The following is a 17,302-nucleotide window of genomic DNA, read 5'->3' on the forward strand; positions in this document are numbered from 1 at the left end:
CACACAGATGCGTAGACTCTCGTCCTTCTTCTTCACAAACAGTGCTGGACAGCCCCAAGGTGACGTACTTGGGCGAATGAAACCCTTTTCCAACAGTTCATGTAATTGGGTTTTCAGTTCTGCCAGCTCTGCGGGTGGCATTCGATACGGCCTCTTGGATATTGGTGCCGTGCCTGGTTGCAACTCAATAGCAAACTCAATATCCCTGTCAGGTGGCATGCCTGGCAGGTCATCCGGGAATACATCTGGATACTCACAAACAATGGGGATATCTTCCAGTTGGGCTTCAACCACGGGATAAGCACAGGAGTTTACGCACTCTCGGTGGGGTAAGTGGATAGTGGAGGTGCCATACAGTGGTGAGTCTATGTGGACAGCTCGGGCGGAGATATCTAGCATTACTCGGTGTTGAGTCATCCAATCCATACCCAAGATAATATCTATTCCCTCTAGACCGAGAATAATAAGATTTTCCTTAAAGAGGGTTCTTCCTAACTTGATAGGTACATTGAGGTTCATTTGATCTGAGGCTATTTTCCCACCCGGGGTAGAGATCATATACGACCCTTTGGTGTGACAGAACCTTAACCCACATCTAGCACCAGTTTTACTTCCGATGAAACTATGAGATGCTCCGGAATCAAATAAAATCAAAACTGGTTGATTATGAATAAGGAATGTACCCGTCATCACCGGTGCGCCTTCTGGGAGTTCTGCCACATTGGTGAAGTTTAGCCTGCCATGACGAACTTGTACTTTGGGCTTCTTTCCCTTGTTCACCATTGCATTGCTCTGACCGGGGCGTTGATTCTTGTTTCTGGGGCAGTCCTTAGCAAAGTGTCCAACGTTGCCGCAGGTGAAGCAGCGGTTACCATTTGCAGGGCGCGGCGGCGGTGGAAGGTTGCGCTGAGGTGCCTGCGGCTGGAAACCGGGGAAACGAGGTGCTGCCAGTGGTGGAGGGCGAGCAACCCATCTCCCAGGCTGCGCGGGCCTGCGAGGTGCTGAAGGGGGAACCATCCTGAATTTCCGAGCAGGCGGGCTAGGTGATATCATGGGAGCTTTCCGCTTCAGGTCGGCCTTGAGGGCCTTCATGCAGTCTTCCTGGGAAATGGCCTGATTCACCAGCTCATTGTAGGTATCCACTTTGATGGGGTTCAGCCTTTCCTTGAGTTCGAGACTCAAGCCCCTGCGGAACCGATCCCGCTTCTTCTCATCCGTATCCGCGTGATAGCTGGCATAGCGGCATAGGTCGTTGAAGGACTGCGCGTAATGCAGGACGTCGCGACTTCCCTGGGTGAGAGCCAGGAACTCATTGAGCTTGCGCTCCATTAGGCCCTCAGGGATATGATGGCCTCTGAAAGCGGTCTTGAACTCGTCCCAGCTGACGATGTGGTCAGCCGGCAGCATGGCGTGGTAGTGGTCCCACCAGAGGCGGGCAGAACCACGCAGCTGCTGGGCTGCGAACCGTGCCTTGTTGTCATCGGTGCAAGGCGTAGTGAGAAGCTCGAACTTGGATTCCAGAATGTGAATCCATGCATTAGCATCGAGAGGATCCTCAGTCTTGTGGAAGAGCGGGGGCTGGGTCCCCAAGAAATCCTCGTAACGAACGATCTGGGGCTGCTGATGACCCCTTCCTCCCTGAGGCTGCTGTTGCTGCCCTTGGACGATGTGTCGCAAGAGCTCTGTCTGTGCAGCCAAGATCGCCTCTAGCGAAGGCGGGGGAGGCGGTGGCGGCGGAGGTGCTCGATTATCCTCGCTACCACTTGGGATCGAGCTTAAGCGCGCAGTGCGCACCATCTGCAAGAGGGTATCTTTCCATTAGTCACATAATTCGAAAGCTTGCTTAAAAACAAGGAAAAATTATGTGCGGGATCATAAACATAAATCTTGCGGATCCTGAGAAAAACAACAATAAGATCCTTTTATTGAGTAGGTGCATATCTCTTCTTCTGTATGCACATTGTTTATCATCTTTGGTCAGTAGTTAGCGCATTTCATATGCCACAACTTTTGTATTACGCTCGCTGACCAAAACATAAGATAAAGAGATCGAAAAGTGAGCTGAGTGAGTCGTTGTCCGGCTGTTTTTCAGCAATCTGAGCGGTGAAGTTTTGGCTTCTAACACGAGTTTAACAGATCGAAAGGAGCTGAAATTTTACGAGCGATTAGAACACAAGTTTTTGCACAACTTTGGTATTTAAATATCAGTTCAAAAGTGAGTGGAGATAGGGTTAAAACTGAGACCAAACAGCAACTATATTTCTGCCAAGTTTTCGGTTACATCGCCAGTCATGACAAAAGCATGTCCATGCATACATAACAAGTCTATGGCAGCAAGGGTACTCAACTCGAGGCTAACCTATTACATCGCCATCCAAAATATAGGTTGCCGAGGAGTAACAACAGAAGACCAACTCGCTACAACAAAAACTTAGAAGTCATCTAAGTTGCCCACGGAGGAAGCGCTGTGCGCCGGAGAAGGGGCGTCACCAACTCGGGGCGGAGACTGAACGCCCTCGAAGTCCATGCTCGAGACACCCTCGATCTCCTCGGGGTCTTCCTCCTCCTCCTCCTCCTCCATCGGGTCATTCTCCCCCTGCTGCTCCTGCGCATGGATGGCATTGAGCTCGGCGTGGTGCTCATCCAAGTGCGCATTAGCAACAGCTAGCTCCATCTCAACCTCTAGCTTCTCCTCTGCAAGCAATACCATATCGTGCTCCATATCTGTCACCTCCTCCTCTAGCTCGGTGATCCGGGTCTCCATGTCAGAGATCCGTATACCCCTCTGGATGAGCTGGTACGACTGTTCCACCAAATCTTTCTTGGTGGTATTGAGATGCTCCTGGGTGTCCACAGCTATCCGAGCCAAGACAGCCATAGCTCTCCCCTGGAGCTCGACCAGTCGGTACAACGCATTCATACAACGCGTTGCGGTGGAGAGGGTGACCTGCGGGTGTGAGGTGACCAACACCTCCATGTTGTTCACCCTATCAAGCCAGTCTGCGTCCAGCCTGTCCCTAGCGGGGAACAAGCCAATCGGATCCAAAAGGACCTCGAAAGGGTGTAGTCTGCAGAACTGAGTGAGGGCCTGCAGGGCAGCGGACTCCCAAGTATCCTCGAGGGTATGACCATATGTCGAAACCTCAAGCTGGGGCCACTGTGGCTGCACTGGGGGTGGAGGTACGACCACACGCACGCTGCACCTTTGCACCCCGTGCTCCAGGTACTCGCGTCCCGCGTAAAGAGGCAGCGACTGGTACCCAAACCACCTCAAGGTGTCCCACAAGATAGCGGGAAAACCCTCGAAGTGTAGGCACGTGGAGTGGGAGGTGCCATCCGTGCCACGCATCACGTGCCCAGGAGCGGCCATCTGGAACCAAGGAGTGATAAAAGAAACGTGAGATTAAAACTCAGGATGAAAACAGATTCTGGTAGGCTAGAGAAAAAGCTCATAACTCAACAAGTACTCATCCAAAAATTCCCAAATTTTACCAACATTCCCTTCTGATAATTGGTAACAAGTTTGGTATTCACAAGTGGAGTGAAAACAGATCCTAACAGGGTGATATACTCAGATCTTTGGCAGGTGGCACATGCTGGAATTTTCAGGGACAGTGTGGCAATAAACTGAGCATAACTCCCAAACCAGAGATATAAATAAGCTGAATATTTACCACAAGGTTCTTCAAACAGTGCTCTACAACTTTTCTTAAGCAGTGCCTAGCAGAAAATGTCCTTAAGGGAGTCGAAACAGGAAGACTATAACAGGTGCACAAACTGTATTTCCAGGAAATAAGGAGTTACAAATTTTTGTCATTGCTCGCAGATCCTTTGGGAGAAATTACCAAATTTTACCAGTGGCATAATAAAACGTTTTTACACACTTTTCTTATATAAAGTTTCTGTAGATAACACATGGAAACAACCCAAAAGATTTTGATAAGACACCATGCTGAAAAGGGCAGCTAGAAAATCCTTAACGCGGAAAAAAAAAACTTAAAACGCATGAGCAAGGTCGATTTAATGGTTCGGTTTCACGGATTTTAGTTCATGATGCATGCACGACCTACATCGTCCTCTCAACCAAAATAATTGCCAAAAATTGGACTTACGTGATTAGTGCCGGTGGCAAGGCAACAATTACATCGCTCCCTATAGTATCTAGTCGGGTTTCTAATATCGTTTTCCTATGCGAACGTGGTTAGTGTACCTGCAGAAAAACACAATACCACATGAACCTTTCGTGCCAGCACTCACGAAAGCGTCCCCATTCATTACCATTCACTATAGAAATGGCACCCATGCATTTAACGCTGCATGGACAGCGCAACAACCGTGGAAATAGGCCCCTTCGAATAGGACCATATAACCCTTCGCATACTCGTGATGCGGAATCATGCGCACGTATCATAAACGTGGGCGAACAACCGTGATGATAGGCTCGTTGGAATCGAACCATACCACCCTTCGCATGAATCATCATACGGAACCTTACGCACGTATAATAAACATGGGCAAAAACAACCGCGATGATAGGTTCTTTTGAATAGAACTTCCTATCACCCCTCGCATACTCACGATGCGGAACTCTGCGCACGTATAATACACGTGGGCGAAAGTGCTGGAAGTCAGTAAAATAACCAATAGCTAATAGCCACCTTAAATAACCCAAAAATTCCCCTAGGGCTTCTCGTACTAAGTTCATCCTTAACGATCGTACGAAATGTTCAAACTAATTTCTTGCAAGTTTTATTTTAGAAAAGGTATTTAAAGTCTGTTGTTTTCTCTGTCATGCTTTCAAGCTCTGGTACCAGCTGTGGCGGAACCGCCTAAATTAACTTGGCTAAAGCACACTTAAGTCGCCTAAACGCGATCATGTACTTTAAACAAGTCAACTTGGTCGTCCGTCGGATTTCCTCCGATAAAACCACGTAACGCAGGATCGAGAAAGCAAAACTCACACGATGGTGAGTGGTTACAGAGATTACAACAGTCCATCCAGATTAAACAAAGTGCATCGATTTATTACAACATAAAGTTCAGAAATTCAAACATAGTTTGTAGAGTGTTCAAGCAACAGAAATAAAATGCACAGAAACTAAACGTCGATGCACGATATCATGAAGAAGCCGATCATGACATCACTGACCCCTGTCCTCGCCGTCCAAGGAGGGATCCCACTCGACCGTCCAACCCGGAGGGAGCTGGGTAGACCAAGCAGAACTAGCAGCGAACTCAGAAACATCATCCTCACCTGAAAAGAGGTGCCACAAACAAGGCTGAGCAACTATGCTCAACAAGACTTAACCGACCTGTGGTACTAATCCACTAACACCTAGACATGTAAGCTTTTTGGCTCTGGGTTTTGTTTTGCCAAAAGCGACTAGTGTAGGTCCTTACTTTCAACATTTTAGCCACCAGTTCTACTGTTGTTTATCATTCTAAGTTAGCAACTATACTAAACAAGCATAGTTTTCCAAGCAATTAATAACAAGTAACAATATTATATCATCATCATCTTTCATTCTTACTCAGTGTAGCATAGCGATCAAGTAGTCCCACACTGTGAGAGGCAGACGAATCGATTCGAATTTATTAACCATGCATGGCGAACCTAATCCCACGACATCCGCGCACCACGAAGGGTCGCTTCACTTGTCAGCCGTCCCCATCGATCCCTAGGTACGTGTCAGGTCCAAACTTCCTTTGGCATGCAATGCTCCACAGTCCCGGTCTCTACCGTACTATGACCGCCATTGCACCCACATGATGCACCATGGGAACGACGTTCCAAGGACAGCAGGGGTATAAGCCACGTCCCAGTTCAATCAGGTACTAGGCTTCCCCATCCCATACTAGGTATGAGATTAGTACTTTCAAACACTTGATCACGAACACCATCACCTTTCGACCTTAGTCCAATTTCAAGTAGACAGACGGGGCAAACCACCGAGTACCAACATAAGCCCGGCCCCGTCCATCATCCTTATAGTTGCAACAAAAAGAAAATCATTCAACTCCTATAACTCGCGAGTGACAGGAAATCACTTGACTTTTACCGAGTCCTATTTAGCATTGCAACTACTCGACTTCTTATACTAGTGTTCAGATCAAGGGGCACTATATTCATGCATCTATGGTTTCAATCAATTCCTATAAACGTAAATGCATAATCAAAACAACATGCAAAACCGTCGGCGATGTTAACTTCTACATGAAATGCAGGTGCAAATGATTCAACATGCAAAACCAAGAGTCTGAAAGGCATTTCATATATTATTCCTTTTTATCTTTCTCTAAAAAGGAAAGAGGTTTTCATTAACTTTCAAACCAAGTCTCATAATTTTCCTGTGAACTACACCTCATTCCTGAATTATTCCAAGTGGTTTCATATTTTTATCATCTCTGGATTTATCATTATGCAAAAAGAAAAATCTACCCGTAGATTTCAATTAATAAACTAAAACAGTAACTTAAATGTCTAAGCTAGGCTCTAAACCATTTTTCTAAGCTTTTATTCTCTGAAACAAACACTTGAGAGTTGGATTTACCTTTTTAGCATTTTTCTGTGATTTGCTATGATTTAAACTAGCTTAAACAAGGATTAAATCATATAACATTAATTCTAACAGAGACATGTGTAAACTTATTTTTATGTGAAACTACACAGAATATTGAGTCTAACAAAATTTATCTTGCATTTTTAGCATTTTTCTACACTTTTCTATGCCTTTTTAAACTTTCAGCCTTTTTAGATCTAGGAAAAAAAAAAGAAAACCGAGGCAATCTTCCAATCTAGCCCTCCAGTCTATGGGTTAAATGCGTAGAGGCCCCTGGATCTTGCGCCTACACCCCTGGACAAAAACCCACCTCAAACATAAATCCCACGATTTTCCCCATAACCCCCTGACTTTCTTTTCCACTCGCAACTAGACCCCTGGCCTTCTTCTTCCTCTGGAACAGAACGCACAGCACAGCAAAACAGACAGGCTTGGCCGGCGTTCGGGATTGGGCCAGCGGCGGTAGGGGGAGGGCAGCGGGGCGGCTTGGGGGCGAGGAGGGGCTGCGCAGCAGGGCCAACGGCTCCCAGAAGCAGGTCCAGAGACGCGGATCGGGGCGGCGCAGAAGGGGCTCCGCGGGCGGCGAGGAACGCCGTCGACATGAGCGGGAACGAGCGCGGAAAGTTGACCCCAGAGGAAATCGAGCGCGAGCATGATGATCAGTGTCTTACCGCGGTTCCGTTTGAGTGGTTGGTTGTCGACGAGGATGACTGGAAGATGGTGTTCCGCGGTGAGGCAGTGGGGGTGGCGGGTGGAGTTCCTGGAGTTGGGGAAAGTGGGATTCCGGGCGATGGGGTGGATGGCAGGCGACGAGGAGTGTCCGAGGGTGTGGCTGAGGAAGTGGAGGAGCCTCAGGCGTGGGCTATTAGACAGAGGCGGAGGGAGCTGGCCAGATTTCATCGGGGAACGGGAACCTCTCGAGCTGCCGGTTTGGGGCAAGAACTTTCTGTTGGAGGGCACTGGGGCTTGGAAAGGAGGCAGGATACTTGAGGAGGGTGGTTTGGAGGATGGGGCGCTAGTACGCTGCTGCGGGGTGGATCGGCCACGGCGGGCGCCATTGGCGGACATGGGAGGTGACTTGGTGGGTGCACTTGCAGGCGGGCGCTGCAGGCGAAGCAGGCGTGCACGGGTGAACGGCTCCATCAGGGCGCTGCAGGCGAGGCCGAGGAGCTGTTGCGTCTTGTCTCGGGCGTGCGTTGGCGGGCATGGCGGCGGTGGCGTGCCAGAGCGTCGCAGGGCGCGTGCGGATAGAGCAGCGGCAGGGGGCAACTCGACGGGGCAGCGATGAGGAGCACGTGCCACGGGGCGGCCGGCGAGGGGAGCGCGGCGCACGCGTGCTCGGCGTGAGCTCTGGTGCGGGATTTGCGGGATCGGACGATAGGGCAATCTTCGAGCGCGATCTTCTCCAGATTTTTGAACTGCACAACCCCTACTCCCTTTACAAAAGTTGTAGGCCTAGGATCTAAGTTCAATTCTTGTAATTGTCTTGATTTCAAATTCGAAGCTGAATTGAAGATAAAACGCTTCAAAGTTTGGCAAAATCCGAAACTTTCAGACTTGAACACTTCAGCCATTTTTGACAGTGTTGACCATTTTAGCTGCGTTTGACCTCGTTTTTGAAAACCTTCTGTGCAGATTTTGGCCTATGCTCAAAAATCAAAGTTGTTAAGGACTCGTAGCACTAAAACTTTCATAAAAGGTTTGTCATGAGCATACATTCGAAAATGTGAGAAAAAGGGCTCCAAAGTTCTGACTTTATTTGATCTGCACCTTTCGGCCCAGATTTGTAATTCGATATTTTGACCCTTTTCTGATCAGTTTCAAGCAAAAAGCTAATTACAAAAGTTGTTAGAATTTATGAGTTATACAACTCTTAGTTAGGCAGATTTTTAAGTTCTTAAGAAAAAAATTGAGTTATGGCTTAAACACATGTTTAGCTCGTGAGGGGCAAAAGGGGTCATTTTACTTGGGTGCAAGGCTGTTCATTGGTTCCATTAAGCTCTAATGACTTCACTTAAGCTCAAAGAAGGTAAATTTTGGCTCATTTGCTACAGTAAGGCAAACACACATCATACCATTGTGCAGATTAGAATTAATTGTTTGCAAAGACCCAAGTTCGTTGTGATCGTTGCATTGGCAGGTCATATGGTTGTGCACAGAGAAAGCAAATACTTGAAATTGTAATGGGTATTGTTTGAGGACACCATATCAGGTTGCTTTTGTACAGAAAAGTAAAAGCAAAATAGTTTGAAGTATAGATAGGGCTGCCAAAGAATTTGCTGAGATGTTGCATGATCAGAATGACGTGCAGTTTATGTGCAGATTTGCATTCGTGCAGTTTCAGAATTTTTCTGAGCAAATTATGGGCACCTCTGTGGAATAGTTGTTTTTTTCTGGATTGCATTGGGATAGGCAGTGGGCAGGTGGAAAGTTGAAGACATGCTGCCTGCAGCGACAGCCACAGCTACGTGCGTGAGGTTTATTACTAAAAACGGAAAGCTAATCTATTTGCTTATCCAAATAGCATCATCCTTTTCTTTTTGTCTATATAAGTTAAAAGTGGGAGCAACAAAAAAGATTTGACTAACACAGGAGGAAGGGAGTGGCATTACGGATAAGAAAAAGTAGACAGATTTTTAAAATCTGGTTCAAGAAACCCAATCATAGGTACCAGAGATACACCCATAACGTCGTGAAATAAAAGTAAAAATTTTACCAAACAAAACATATACGATCCATTTGTTACCTAATAAATTATCTTATTATATAACTCATCTTCAACTTCTTCAATAGTAAAATTTGGGGTTGTCTACCTACTACTCGAGTGTTTTAGGGATCATTAACACAAGATTTTTTTCAGCCACACGATTGAGATCCAATGGTCCGCGTGTTCTGTTCTCCTAGCTTCCATCGGATGGAGTCCAGCTGCCATGAAAACAAGCTCGGGACATGGTGTGACACCCCAGCCTCCCCCCTCTCCATCTCCAGCAGCTCCCCACGGTTAGCCGCCGCTAGCCACCGTCCCACGCTAACCTCTCGACTCACCGTCCCACGCTAACTCTCGACTCACGATGCTCCCGACCCGATACCATCCAATTGGCCTCCTCCACCTCCCGTGGCAGGCGGCCTCCGCCTTGCCACTCCGCCCACCAACCTCCACCGAGTTAGCCTACCACCAACGACTCTCCCTCTAAGGCCACAACACCGGTGCCCAACCCTAAAATTCCAAATCCCTAACCCTAAACCCCCTAATTCCGAACCTCACCGGCTTGTCAGAGTTGAGGAAGACGACCGGAGCTCGAATACCGTGGGAGTCTCCTTTAAATTGAGCACAAATTGAACCTCTAAAACTTTGAATGTTCGGAAGCCTCAAAACTTTCCATCTAAAAATTTTGGTCTCCATCCACCTTCGACAATCCTGAACCCCGCGGCCCATCCAAGCAAAGTGGCTGGTTTTTCATTAAAAATACAGTGTGACAACTGGCATTGGAGTGACATCTGGCGTGCAAGTGACATCTGGCGTGCAAACTGGCATCGAACCTGCAAGTGACGTCAGGCATATCCGAAACATCAATTCCATTCCGACAGTCCTCCCAAAACCCCCGACCCGCCTATAAAACCCGGAGCCTTCGAAGGCAGCGCGCCTTTCCCCGTCCCCCTTCCGCCGCCTTTTCCCCGTCCCTCTTCCGCCGCCGCTCCTCGCTCAGATCCCGTCCCCCTTCCGCCGCCTTTTCCCCGTCCCTCTTCCGCCGCCGCTCCTCGCTCAGATCCCGTCACCAGATCGAGCGATCGACCATGTCGAAGATCCTGGAACGGATGCCTCCCGCCTTCAGGTTCCGCCCGAAGGAACTCGAGCTCGTGGAGTTCTACCTGCTGCCCCGCGCCCGCGGCCAAGATCCATACCCCGGCGTCATCATCGAGGACGACGCGGCGGGGAGCTCGCTGCCCTGGGATCTCTTCGAGCGCCACGGCCTGGGGAGCGAGGATGAGGCCTACTTCCTTGTGCGCACCAGCGACGCCAAGAAGCCCGGCGCCCGCCAGGACCGCAGCTGCGACGGCGGCGTCGGGTCGTGGAAGATTCAGAGCAGCCTGGAGAAGAGCCTGCGCGTCGGCGGCGAGAAGATCAGCTGCCGCAAGAGTAATCTCAACCTGCACATGGGGAAAGGCAAGAATGGCGGCAGCGTGGGGTGGGTGATGCACGAGTACACCATCGCCGCGCCGCCATGTCCGTCGCTAGTCAAGATCTGCCACATCGCCTTCACCGGCCACGGGAAGAAGAGAAAGCGCGTCCCGGATTACCAAGAAGACTGCCAGATTGGACAGGCGTCGTCTCAGCGTGCGCGCGTCGTCGCCACGGCGGCCGGTGGTTGTTCTGGGGGGATGATGTTCGATCCTGACTCCGGCGCGGTGGTGTACGCTTCTGCTGATCAGGTTCCGACCCAAGACAACATCTTACCGCAGAGTCCCCTCCTTGCCAGCAGCAATTTTCTGAGCTTCCCTTCCGCAGCGTCAGCCAACGCAGAGCAGTACCAAGAGTTGGAGCAGCAGGTGCCCACTACAGAGGAGAAGGTCATGATGCCGCAGTTAATGGTGGAGTACGCTTCTGCAGACGAAGAACGCTCGCAGCTTGTCCTGACCAACGACATCGTCCCGCAGAGTCCTCGTGTCGACATCAGCGATTATCTGGGCTTCCCATCCGCAGCGCCAGCCAATGCAGAGCAGTACCAAGAGTTGGAGCAGCAGGTGCCGAGTACAGAGGAGCAGCAGGTCATGACGCCGCAGTTGATGGTGCACACTTCTGCAGATGAAGAACGCTCGCAGCTTGTCCCTACCGATGACATCTTCCTGCTGAGTCCTCTTCTCGACATCAGTGATTATCTGAGCTTCCCGTCCGCAGCGACAGCCAATGCAGAGCAGGGCCAAGAGCTGGAGCAGCAGGTGCCGAGTACAGCGGAGGAGCATGTCATGATGCCGCAGTTAATGGTGTACTCTTCTGCAGATGAAGAGCGCTCGCAGCTTCTCCTGACCAATGACGACATCTTCCGGCAGAGTCCTCTTCTCAACAGCAGCGATTCTCTAGTCTTCCCATCCGCAGAGCCTGGAGTTGCGGAGCAGGGCCAAGAGTTGGAGCAGCAGGTGCCGAGTACAGAGGAGGAGCAGGTCATGGTGCCGCAGTTGATGGACCAACAATCTAGCAGCATGGCGGAACCGGAGCAGCTGAGTGCAGGAGAACTGGAGCTCTGGAGCTTCATAGGGGTCGATGTTCAAAGCAGTAACTGTGCTGAGCAGGAGGAATTCCGGGGCTCGATTGCGGTTGACAGCAACACTGTGGTGCCGCGCATTGGCAACATGGAGGGAGACCATCAAGACCAGCAGGACTTCTGGAGCTTGTCAAATGTTGATGGTGTCCAGAGCAACTGCACAGTGCCAGACATGGCCGTCGGAGCGCTTGGTGGTGCTCACTGGGGAGGATACTGCATCACCTGCTAGAAGGGTAGCTAGGAGGTAGTTTCTTCTGCCCAAGAATTGGCGGTTGTTCGGAGATTTTTGCTGCACAAGCAAGGAGCAGCTGTGCCGGGAACCGGCAGTACCGATTTTTGCAGCTACGAGTTGGTTCCTTGGGATGTCTTTGTCAGCCGCTATAGCAGTCTGCAGTAACTTAGGCTGCTTCCCATATGTTCTTTTCTGCAGTAACTGTAATCCACTGATGTAGAGTAGCACCGCTCATTTTGTAGCCCTATCTATCTATCTATGAATTTAACAAAATGTCCAATTCTTTTATGCTGGAATCTCCAGTTTGCAAGTGTGCTCATTTTGTAGCCCTATCTATCTATCTATGAATTTATCAAAATGTCCAATTCTTTTATGCTGGAATCTCCAGTTTGCAAGTGTGCTCATTTTGTAGCCCTATCTATCTATCTATGAATTTATCAAAATGTCCAATTCTTTTATGCTGGAATCTCCAGTTTGCAAGTGTTTCAGCTGTTTCTTGGAATTTACAATAAATCTTGAGCATAATCTGGTGATTGATCACCAGAATTGCATATAATCCACATCCGAAATTCTGAATCTTGCAACATTTACTGTGGAGACCACTAAAAATAACCCAGTTACTGACCTGGTGGGACACCACGTAGCTGTCAGATCAGCCCCGGCAATGGAAAGGGCAGCTCCTATCTAAAAATGATGCCTTGAGAATGAATCGATGTGGTAAGCTTTAGTTTTTCTTTGGACACATGTGCATTCTTGTTGGAGTAACCTCCGCTACCTTATCTTCTTGAATAATATGCAGTCAACGAAACTGTAGCTTACAGGTTCGTCAAGACTCAAGAACTGCAAAATAGGAAAGAAACAGAATTCAGCACAGGTTGATCAAAAGATAAGAGACGACAGATATGAACATTGGTGAAGTACTAAAAGAATTTCCATGTATTTATTGCGCAATTCAGCACTTGCTACTTCTCAGGAAGAACAACCTACATCTCCTGCGACGTAACTACCAAGATCTCTAATCTTTCTTGTTCCAAAATTTTATCATTTATGTTACAGCAGCTAAATTCAGAAGTTCTGTCTGAAGAGATAATTTCATCAGATAAAAGGTTGTAGGTTTGCTAGCAATAAAAAACGAAAACCATCAAATTGCTGAGTGCTGAGTACAAATGTAGTTCTGCATGTAGTTTCCTTGTTGGGGAAAAGAAATTGTAGCAGCCTTTTTGTTGCACATATTAATTGATAAATCACCAGGTCGCTGATGGATACGAACAAGTTGACCTTTGTAAGCATCGTATCCAGGTTGGACAAACAGCAGACCTCTTTCTAGTGCATTAAAAAGTGCGTAAGAACTAAGTAGTGCTTCCATCTTCAAATGCAATCTAGATAATTTATCAAAGTTAGATGCTGGGATAAATTTAAGGAAATGACTTACCACTTCAAAACTTATTCATACCACCAAGGAGCCCTGATGACATGAACTTAGCTCTCCAGCCCATGGGCCATAGCTACTAAAGACAGTGATAAGGCAACTCCCAAAACAATTCAATATGAGCCTATCATTCAAAACAATTCTCATTAAGGCAGCAACTCAATATGAGGAAGTAGCAGTACGCAGTGGACTAGTAATGTCAATAACCAAGCAATTTTTTCCCATTTTCATTGAAAGACCTGAAACTTTTTGTTCAAATGATTCACTCGTGCATGATTTCTTCACAAGATAAGAAAAATGATATGTAATTAAGGATTGCTACACAAAAAAAGTAATGGCCCAACTCCCAAAAATTCTGCAAACTGACGATGAACCACACTAAAGAAAGTGATTTGTACATATTCGATAAGGATCAAAGGTTACTCAAAATCAGGAGTGTTGAATAAATAAGATCAATATGAATCAAGCAACGCAGTTTCCAGCGGAAAGAAAAAGTGCTAGATGATTCATATGTTGTCTGTTGATCTAAATTCAGTAGAGAAAGGTAGCACACATTATTTGGCAGAAAGTATTTTAATTATTCCACTAAAACATATAGTTTTATTCATGTTCTTCAGAGTGATGAGTTATCATAGAAACCAGTAATTCCAAATTCAAGGGTTCAAATCATCATTATACTTTTAGCATGCCTATGATTGCAAACATGTTCTGGATCTCAGAGTTGGGAAAGAATCACACAACAATGCTAGGTTCAGGAAATTGAACGGTTTGTTGGATTATGATACATGATTTTATACCCTTATTCAGTAGTAACAGAAATACTACAATGAAAGTAATACTAGCATAATACTACCTCTTTTTTCTGTATCAAAGTATTATATAAATTGTAATCAAGCATTTCAACAGAAAAGCAATACTAGCTTCCATGTCAACCATTTTTCCACAGATTTTACATTACACAAAAAGCTCAGTGATTGCTCCCATGCATTTCTCCATTTTCAAAATGTAAGATATTTTAGTTTTGTCCTCAGCCAAACTTCTCTAAATTTGACCAAATATATAGAAAAATGCACCAACATCTATGATAGATCAAACATTTAACTTAATAATCCAGACTTTTAATATTATTCCCTAAATGTATGTTAACAAAAACTATTAAAGTATAGTGTGGTACTTTTCATTGCAAATATACTAATACCATTTCATGTGAAAATTGAAAAATACCTTCCATGGATATTAATGGTCATCTCTTCAGAGGTTAACTGGAAAAAAATTAGAACAAGTACACGAAATCAGAGGGAGTAATTAAGATGCTACCATGTTTGGCGGAGCCTGTCTATGATGCTACCACGTTTCTTACATGTAATTAGTAATCAAGATGCTACCATGTTTGGTTGAGACTGTCTATGATGCTACCACGATTCTTATGTAATTTCTCACTGGAATATTAATGTTTACATCATCATGCAGGAACATGCACAATCTAAGAAAATTAATACCATGACTTCCATGCAACGCTGCAGTTCTTGTGGCATGCATGATGCATCCATCCAATTGCTATTCTTCCTTGGTACTCATCATATGCAGTCTAGATACCTTACTAGCAGTCAGCAATTGATCATTGAAGAATTAACAACAATACGGAGGCAATGGAAGATAAGTGCAGAAATAGCCTAAGAACATCAAAGCACGCCGAGAAACCAGAAAGTCAGCTCAGCAGAAATTTACTCACAATAACACAATTGGAGCTTTCTAAAGCATCAAGCAAGCCTGGAAGAAGCAACAAAAATAGATAAGGTATTCATATTGCGTGTGTGGTGAGTTTCTGTGTACAAATTAGCAATGCCACATTTGCAGCAGAAATATGAGTAAATGTTCATGTGACATCAGTCTGCAACAGATCAATTATCAATATGAATAAAATCCACAATTAAAACAAATTGTTTCTCAATTGTAAATGTCAAGAATCATTCATTTCCAAATTCCAATCTCAACTACCTTTCAGTGAATATCAGATATCAATCATCTCCATCAAACACATATAACTTCAGCTTCCCTGACATGGCTTTCATCATTTTTAGAATAACACTATTACTTGACATTATATTGATAGAACTATTTAAACATTGAAATTTAAAGTTTTATCACAGATGTCAGTGCATTAATTGATATGGACTGGCTTAGAGTTTGGTAAATTTTCAGCCAATAGTGAGGTGGACTGTGATGACTAGAGGCAGAATAGTATGGTCGCTTTAGGGAGGAGAGACTTCCAGGGAGAAGAGACACTAGGCAGAGAGAGGGATGAGACATGAGGGGTTAAATGAGACAGATCCTTGATCATTCCTTGCTTAATCTCAAGAGGTCATCAGTAGGCGTTTATATAGCTGATCCTCGCAACTGAATTTAATCCATCTTTTCCTAATCTCTTAGCTAACAAACTTGGTAATGTTTCAAAAAGTGCTAGGCAGCCAGTCAGGCCCCTCCTAGCGCCTAAGGCATGCCTAGGTGACATCAGCGTTCCTAGACGATTGTAAATTAAATGAACAAGACTATGCATGTAACTACTTTACCTGTTCATCAGCTGTATTTAATTCAATAACTAGTTCAAACGTTGAATTCACCACAACCGGGATAAGCAGTAGGTCTGTCAGTCAGCATATCCAAATTCCAGAGCATTTTTCAGAAGAAATCTTGAGTCCTACACAGAGTACAAGTATAATGTTTGGCTCAATATATAGAGAAGCCATGGTAAACTTAGTAGTGTGTGGAAAATTTTACTGCAGTGAAGAACCTAAAACGTAAGAAGTCAAAAAAGTGTCAAGCCCAAAAATAACTGAAACATGAAAGGAGAAAGAAGTCACTGTTTGGGGAAGAACATAAAGATGAGTAGTAGCTATTCACTCTAGGAGTATTCTGTTATGAATAGCACTTGTATTCAATATGGGGGCTAGGCCCAAATATATACATGTACAGGTATTAGGAAATATGCACAAAACCCCTTATACAATGGGGAAAATACAAGAATACATATACATCTAATACCCCCCCTCAAACTCAAGGTGGATCCAGAACACTGAGTTTGGAGAGATAGAACCTGTGTTGAACTCTCGTCTATGCCTTAGTGAAGAAGTCTACCAACTGAAGCTCTGAAGGCACATACTGAAGAATAATAACATCATCCTGTACCTGGGCTCGTGTGTAAGAAGCATCAACACCAATGTGGTTGGTAAGCTCATGCTTCACCGGATCACGAGCAATACTAATAGCTCCGGTACTGTCAGACAAAAGAGGAGTCGGCATAGAAACAGAAACATCAAAATCCTCAAAAAGCCATCGTAGCCAAGTAACCACCGCTGTCACAAGAGCCATAGCCCGTAACTCAGCCTCTGCACTCGAACGAGAAACTGTCGTCTACTTCTTAGTCTTCCAAGCAATGAGAGAACCACCAAGAAAAACACAATAAGCAGAAAGAGATCAACGATTAGAGGAATCACTAGCCCAAGTCGCATCAGAATAAGCCTGGAGCTATAAGGAGCTAGAGAGAGGAAAGAACAGACGATAAGATATAGTTCCACGAAGATATCGCAGAACACGAAGAAGAAATGGAGCTGAGTAGGTGCCGAAACAAACTGACTAAGAATATGTGTGGAGTAAGAAATGTTAGGTCGAGTAACACCAAGGTAGACAAGGCTCCCAACAATGTGGCGAGAACGAGTGGGATCTGAAAGAGGCTCACCATCAGTAGCACGAAGATGAACGTTAAGTTCCATGGGAGTCTCAACTGTGCGATGATCAGTAAGAGAAGCACGATCAAGAAGAT

Source organism: Setaria viridis, chromosome 1, assembly GCF_005286985.2.
Source record: "Setaria viridis chromosome 1, Setaria_viridis_v4.0, whole genome shotgun sequence".
Classification (NCBI taxonomy): Eukaryota; Viridiplantae; Streptophyta; class Magnoliopsida; order Poales; family Poaceae; genus Setaria; species Setaria viridis.